This window comes from Vigna unguiculata, chromosome 4, assembly GCF_004118075.2.
Source record: "Vigna unguiculata cultivar IT97K-499-35 chromosome 4, ASM411807v1, whole genome shotgun sequence".
Classification (NCBI taxonomy): domain Eukaryota; kingdom Viridiplantae; phylum Streptophyta; class Magnoliopsida; order Fabales; family Fabaceae; genus Vigna; species Vigna unguiculata.
Window position 1 is genome coordinate 34311965 of NC_040282.1, and position 8760 is coordinate 34320724.

Genomic DNA, 8760 nt, shown 5'->3' on the forward strand with positions numbered 1-8760 from the left:
ATGTTGACTTTAATACTGTCTAGTTAAACTAACGGTAAGAACTAAATTGAATATTTTTTAAAAAAAATAAGGACCAAATTGAAAAAAAAAAACTGACATTACTTGATAAATAGAACACAAAAAGTAATTTAACTATATTTTAATTTATAAAAACTATCGATTTTCACATTTTTAAGTTGACCATATAGCTAACATCTTTTTCAAAGCTAAATTTACGTTACTGGAAGAATCATATCCTACAATTAAATAAAAATTTACTTCATCCTCTCTGGATGAAGTGCTTGATGAAGACTCATCATTATCTTGCTAAGTTACGGGCTCTTATGGTTGTGCCTCCTTTCTCAATTTTCCTGATACATGACGATAACTATAAGTACATGATGATAACTCAAAAATAATAGTACTCATTGTTTAATATAAATGTAAAATATACAAAATATACCGTGCAACTCTCAAGAATAGTATCCTATCACTGTCATCATATAGTGTCATTAAATATTGATTTTATATTATCATTAATTTAATTAAGTCAAATAAACAAATATATAATATATTATTTATTCTATGAAAAACAAGTTATTACAAATTGTGTAATCACACTTATTTTAGCTACTGAAATACTTACATAGATTTTAGATATTTTATTGTATTTTCATAAACTTTATATAAAGTTAAAATGTCAAGAAAAAGAGAGAGTTAATAGCTAAAAGAAGTATAGTTAGATTTTAAGGTGTACAACATATTCATAATAATGTGCTGAAATTTATTTATTTATTTATTATTGTTGAAAAAAATCATCATCAATTAAGAATATTACCGTTTTTATCCCCAAAAATCACCCTATTAACATAGAAATAAGATAAAAATAAAAAACAAGGAACATAATAATATAACGTGAAACCTCAAAATCAGAGAAAAAAACCACGATAATCAGAGAATAACACTAAGTAAAAATTTGTATAACACGTAAATTACCCTCCCATGCCCTTTGACCCCAAATACACCCACACTCTCCAAAGCAAAATTAAACCCAAACCTCACAACACTGTACTATAAGAGTATAAGAAAAGTCAAATACTTAAAGTGTGTTTGATCAGGGCAAAGAACATCATAGACTTAGAGCCTATTATTTAATCAAAAACGCCCACCCCTTGGTTATCCTAGGCGATGTGGGACTTTTCAAGACATGTTATTTTCGATAACTCAACATTCTCTACCTTGATTAAAATAAACACATCTTCATCGTCTATACTAGCAATCATAATCCACCATAAGGAGTATCACTTGGAATCGAGTTGTAAGATCCAGGAAATTCTTACAATTAATAATTAATAAAGTACAAGTAATTGTGGGTTGAGAATAACCTAAGAGAATTTCTTGACAAGTCTTATATAAGAAATAGTACTAGCTTAAGTGGTTGATAGTACTTAGTTTTGTTGAGAGGACTTGGGGCAAGTCTAGTGTGTGGCATTAGTGTGATTTTAATTGTGTTTTATATTACCAAAATATTATGAATGCGAAATAGTGTGTGTAAATCATTTTTTTCCTTGAGGCTAGATGCAGTTTTCATAGATTGGTGGCATCTGCGGAGGTGTTGGTTAAAGAGAAACTGGGAGGTCATGGGTAAAATTAGGAAATTATTTAGGAGAATTGGATACTCCGGAAGATTCCACTAATTTAAAAGGCATGAGTTACTTTAGGAAGAAATGATTATATTATATTATAATAACAAATGTTCATTTAGGTGAAAATAAAAGTGAAAAATGGTTTGATTTGTTATTTGGAGGAGTGATGAATCTGGTATATAATTATATTGTTAACCGAAATGATTGTGGTTAGATATTTATATAACCAATATAATGGTATAAGCACGTGCCAATCAGGATTTTAATTAATGTAATTGGTTATGACTTTAGTATTATAATAATATAATATATAAGAAGCCGTGATGTTCATTTGATTTTTTTTGGTATTTGATTTTGTAGTATTAATAATTCTATGCATATAAATAGAGTTACGGCCACTGCAAAAGAATTTATTCGAATTGGGAAAAATTGTAGCAAGGCTTCAAAGTTTACGTGCTTAGTTGCGACAATTGTGTTTATATTTTTAGGTATATAATGGCAATAGGATGCTTGCAGGTTCGTTTTAAGTCTTGAACAGTCTACAAGTTAAATTATGGAATGTGCGAAAATAATTTTTTTTATATAAAGTAAAGTCAGTACAATGTGGTTGCTAAGGAAAATATTTGGTGCTGTTTTGGATGTATGTTGAATTGTAAAAATACGCACTTGGTATTCTAAGTGTGTAGAAATGATTGCTTAATGTGTTAGGATCAATTTTGCAGTGCCTAAACCAGTAGAATTTATTTTTACTGGTGTGGCGCCTCGCGACGGGTATGCTTCCGTCAGGTGATAAGTCACAAATAGAGGGGTCATTAGCGCGTGGTGCCTAGTGGTATAGGATTACCGCCATAAGGCTTGGAGCACAAGTTTGCTTGGCGACGCTTAGGCAACGTCAGGCGATAGTGCAGGGATAAGGATCCATTGTAGATGGATTTGCATGGATGGATTTGATGACTTGGCCAGGGATATGCTGGATTAGTTACGAGGGGGGAGGTTCATAACAGAGATTTGAGATGCATGGTTGATGCGGGCGGGGAGGTCTGTATCTATCGTACTCTTGTGTGGGGATATGAGCGAGTAGGTTCGTATGTTCCGTGATCACACTTGAGGCTACTATGAGCGGGGAGGTTCATAGTCGGTGTTCACGCATGTTGGACTATGAGCGGGCAGGTTCGTAGAGTTGGACTACGGGCGGGGAGGTCCGTAGAGTTGGACCACGAGCGGGTAGGTTTGTGGGAGCATGATAATCCCTAAGGACCAAGGCTGTGAATGGATCTTTCTCATATAGGTTATGAGATTGGGGGTATAATGTTATAAAAAGGTCAATAAACTAAAATTGGCTAAGTTAGATTGGGTGAGGGTCAATTCTTATTATCTTATTGTTTGTATTATTTTTCTTTCTCAGCTCACCCTTCTTGTTTGTGTGTTTGTGTTTGGCGATGATCACGTGACTTGTTACGTGGGAGCAGATGTGAGTTCAGGTGAGAACGCTGATGCTTAGCGATAGAGTGGGGCTGACGATGGGAGATTTTTTGTTATATTTTATTTTCCTGCATTTTGTAATAGACATTATGATGCTTTTATCTATTACAAACATGTAATAAAGATAGAGTAGTATGATTGGATTATCGCGAGAAAAGTTTTAAATTTTCCCGCGCTTGATAACTTTATATAATGTCTGAATTTCCAAAAGAAAGATTGTGAAATATGCTTTATCTAGTAATATCCATTTGGGGTGTTACATTGTTGTCCCAAGAATTTTCACTTGGAGTCAAACCATCCCAAGAATTTCTACTCAGAATCAAACCATCCCAAGAATTTCCACTCGGAATCAAACCGTCCCAAGAATTTTCACTTGGAAACAAACCATCCCAAGAATTTCCACTCGGAATCAAACCATCCTAAGAATTTCCACTTGGAATTAAACCATCCGAAGAATTTTCACTTGGAATCAAACCCATGCTAAGAATTTTCATTTGGTATCAAACCATCCCAAGAATTTCCATTTGGAATTAAACCATCCCAAGAATTTTCACTTGGAATCAAACCATTCCAAGAATTTCCACTTCGAATTAAGTCGTCCCAAGAATTTTCATCCACCCTGCATCAATGCTAACCAATGCCCGTGTATAATCACCACACACCTTGCATAAATATTAGCCAATGCTCGCGCATAAACACCATACACCTTTCGTCGAAACCATGCCGCAGCCCACAATGCAAAACCACCGAACATTGCGAAAAGCCACAGATCGAATATTCACACTTCGCAGCCACCGTGTGGTTTTATTCCCTCGCCAGAGACGCAACACCTGCCAACGTAACACCACCATGGCACCACGATATATTGCCGACAACAAAGCACCGACAACGATCCTTCCATCAAATTTCTCAATTTCTCATTACAACTTTAGCAACCAAAGATGATTCTCCAACAACAAGGAATTAATCTTTTCTGATGTGGAAGATCAGATTACGCTGCAACCTCAAAGCATATTAAGAAAAAAATCCTTTCGAATGATAGCTCTTGATACCACTACTGGGACAAATGCATCATCAATTAAGAACATTACCGTTTTTACCCCCAAAAATCACCCTATTAGTAGAAAAATAAGATAAAAACAAGGAACATGAAATCCCAAAATCGAAGAAAAATCACGACCATCAAAGAGTAACACTATGTGAAAATTTGTTCAACACATAAACTACCCTCCCATGCCTTTTGACCCCAAGTACACCCACACTCTCCAAAGTAAGAATTAAACCAAACCTCACAACACTCTATTACAAGAGTATAAGAAAACTCAAATACAAGTTTAAAAGTGTGTTTGATTGGGATAATTATATAATCACTAACCACCACCCCTTAGTTATCCTAAGTGATATGAGACTTTTCAAGACATATATTATTGTCATCCACCCAACAATTATAATACTATAATTATAATATTATTAATAGTATTTTTAGGTGATTTACGAATTTATTTGATTGTAAATTATTACTAGTATTTTTTAGGTGTTTTACGAATTTATTAATTTCATATTGACTTAATTAAATAAAGAAAAAAAACTATATATTTATCTATGGGTTATCAATTTATTATGTATTTTATAAAATACATTATTTTGCATAAAGTTCTTAAGGAAATAAAAAGACAGAAACAATGTGTCTTTTGAAAAAAAAAAAAAAAAGCTGTCAAGAAAAAACAAAGTAACCATTTTGTCAATCCACCAGAAAAGGGTTGGAGAAGGTGCTAATATCTTTTTTATCCTTTCTATTGTTTAATTATTGCGTTGTTATCCACCTTATCAAGGGAAGAGAAGGTTTTATATTAATCTTTGGATACACAATAGAAGTTATAATATACTATGTGTGGTAATTCTTTTCCACATTAGTTCTCAACCAGAGTTTCTTATTTTAGAGAAACTGTTTCAGAGGCTGCTCCACCTTTTCTTGCATTATATATTATGACCCAATAAACTCCTCAATAAGCCATAGCCATGTGTGCAGAGATGTCAAAATATGAACTGTTGTGTACACCAATTCCGTATATAACCAATCCTTCATGCTTCTGCCTTTCACACTTTCACCACTAAGAATAAACTTTCACAGTTCAAGATCAGTGTTATACTCTGATTTCATACCACCACAAATATAATGACTACTTTTCTGGAACCATTTTATGCACTTCTCCTGCTTCTCATGCATGCTGCAGGACCTACTCTCGGATTCAACAATAGCACAGAAATAAAGTGCATTGAGAGGGAGAGACAAGCACTCCTCAGCTTCAAACTTAGCCTCGTAGATGGCTATGGCATGCTGTCTACATGGAGGGATGATGAAAACAGTAGAGATTGTTGCAAATGGAAAGGCATTCAATGTGACCATCAAACAGGTCATGTAATCATCCTTCATCTCCGTGGTTCGGATACAGAATATTTGAGAGGTGCACTCAATATCAGTTCATTGTTTCCTTTGCAAAATATTCGATATTTAGATCTCAGCTACAACTTTTTTATAGGGAGTCACATCCCACAACTCATCGGCTCACTTACCAACTTAAGATATCTCAATCTCTCCTGTTTCCTTTTTAGTGGCAGCATTCCAATCCAACTTGGAAACCTTACACATTTATTGTCTCTGGATTTAAGTCAGAATTTTCTTCTTCGCGGAGAAATCCCATATCAACTTGGAAGCCTTACAAATTTAAGGTATCTAGATCTCAGTGAAAATAATCTTGATGAGAAAATCCCTTCTCAACTTGGAAATTTGTCACAGTTGAAGTACCTTGATCTTAGTCAAAATGCCTTTTCTGGAACATTGTCTTTCCAGGTTGGCAATTTTCCTTTCTTGCACACTTTGACTTGCTGGTGATTTTGATGTCAAACCCGAGGATGCAAAGTGGTTGTCTAATCTCAGTTCCCTAAGACATCTAGCCTTCAATGGTTTACATAACCCTCACTGGTTGCAAATGATTCATAGTCCAAATTTAAAATAGTTGAGGCTAGTTGACTGTTCTCTTTCAGATACCCATATTCAATCTCTGTTTTATTCACCTTCCAACTTTTCCAGTTCCCTAACCATCCTTGATCTTTCTTCTAATATGCTCACATCCTCATCATTTCAATTGTTGTCTAACTTTAGCCTTAACCTTCAAGAGCTTTATCTTTCTCAAATAACATTGTTTTCTCATCTCCGGTCTTCTCAAGTTTTCCTTCTCTTGTGATCCTTGACCTTTCTTATAATAATATGACATCATTTGTCTTTCAAGGTAGTTTCAACTTCAGTTCAAAACTTCAAAATCTTAATTTGCGAAATTGTAGTCTCAGGGATGGTAGTTTTCTCATATCTGACATTTCAATTACGAATTCTTCATCTTCTCTTGCCTCGCTTGATCTCTCCTCAAATCTGTTAAAATCATCATCCATATTTTACTGGCTCTTCAACTCCACTACCAATCTTCGTACTCTTGACCTTTATGAAAACGTGTTGGAAGGTCCCATTCCAGATGGATTTGGGAAAGTAATGAACTCTCTTAAAGTTCTTGACCTCTATGGTAACAAACTGCAAGGCGAGATTCCATCTTTCTTTGGGAACATCTACGCATTGCAAAGTTTAGACCTCTCACATAACAAGTTGAGTGGAAAAATTTCTAGCTTGTTTCAAAATTCTTCATGGGGCAACACACAAGTTTTTCAGAGTTTGTATTTATCTGATAACCAGATTACTGGCATCCTACCTATCAGCATTGGATTACTATCTGAGTTGGAGGACTTGTACTTGGATGGAAATTGCTTGGAGGGTGACGTCACTGAATCCCATCTTTCCGGTTTTTCCAAATTAAGGTACTTATCTTTGTCAGATAACTCTCTGTCTCTAAAAATAGTCCCTAGTTGGGTTCCTCCTTTCCAATTATATTTTTTGACACTAAGATCTTGCATGTTGGGCCCCACCTTTCCTAGTTGGCTCCAGACTCAACGCTCTTTATTTCATCTGGATATTTCTGAGAATAGGCTTAATGGTTCAGTACCAAAATGGTTTTGGAACAACTTGCATAATGTGGGATATTTGGATATGTCTAAGAATAATCTCAGTGGTGTAATTCCTAATATTATATCATTGAGGCTTTTCAATAGACCGTCCACATTTCTGAATTCAAATAATTTTGAAGGCGAAATTCCGCAATTTTTACTACAAGCTTCAGACCTAACGCTTTCTCACAATAAATTTTCAGATCTGTTTTCATTCATATGTGACCAACACACATATGCAATGGCCACTTTGGATTTATCAAACAATCAATTAAAGGGACAACTCCCACACTGTTGGAAATCTGTTGATAGGTTACTGTTTATTGATTTAAGCAACAATAAATTGTCAGGGAAGATTCCTGTGTCCATGGGCAGCCGTGTTAAATTGGAAGTCTTGGTTTTACGAGACAATAACCTAATGGGTGAATTAGCTTCCACTTTGAAGAATTGCAGCAATTTAATTATGTTGGATGTGGCTGAAAACATGTTTTCTGGCACAATACCATCATGGATCGGAGAAAGTATGCAACAATTGATAATCTTGAACATGCGAGGGAATCACTTCTCTGGACATCTTCCTATTCAACTTTGTTATTTGAAGCACATTCAATTCTTGGATCTTTCAAGAAATATGTTATCAAAAGGAATTCCATCATGCTTAAACAATTTGACTGCAATGTCTGAAAAGAGTATCAACACAAGTGACACTCTAAATCGTATATATTCGATGGATATCATCACTTATATCCAAATTTATGGCGCTTATGGTCACAAAAATTACACCCTTAACATAAGCTTGGTGTGGAAAGGTGTGGAACAGGGGTTCAAGAATCCAGAGTTACTGCTTAAGAGCATTGACATTTCAAGTAATAATTTAACTGGTGAAATACCGAAGGAGATTGGATATTTGGTTGGGCTAGTTTCTCTGAATTTATCCAGAAATAATCTGAGAGGAGAAATTCCTTGTGGGATTGGGAGTTTAAGATCACTAGACTCCCTTGATTTATCAAGAAATCATATCACTGGGAAAATTCCTTCTTCTCTTCATGAAATTGACGGTCTGGCCAAACTAGACTTGTCACACAACTATCTTTCAGGAAGAATTCCACGGGGAAGACATTTTGAAACCTTTGATGGCTCTAGTTTTGAAGAAAACATTGATCTTTGTGGTGTACAACTCAAAAAAAGTTGTCCTGGAGATCAAACAATAAAAAAGATTTCAAAAGCTGAAGCAATCAATGATGTTGAAGATAGTGGTTTCTGTGAGGCATTATACATGAGCATGGGGATTGGATACTTCACTGGATTTTGGAGCTTAGTAGGGCCAATGCTACTTTGGCGTTCTTGGAGAAATGCTTATATGAGATTCCTAAATAAATTGACAAAATATATATGATCAGTTGTATTGAATGTGAGGACAAAAAGGTATGCTTGTATCTTCTCCTTTTTCAAATTCATGATTTATCTCCTGCCTTAATTGAATGTATTATGTTATAGGCAGGGATGGTAACAGGTCGGGTCGGACACGGATAGTGCTTATCCGCAATCTGACTCGCAAAAGAAAATCTGTTCGTTACCCGCCCGTTTATCTGTCGGGTATCCG

General features: G+C 35.1%; 1 pseudogene; it reads left to right on the forward strand.

Annotated features, from left to right (window-relative positions):
* LOC114180805 lies at nt 1–8553 on the forward strand (annotated as a pseudogene).
* Nucleotides 8554–8760: the final 207 nt, after the last annotated feature.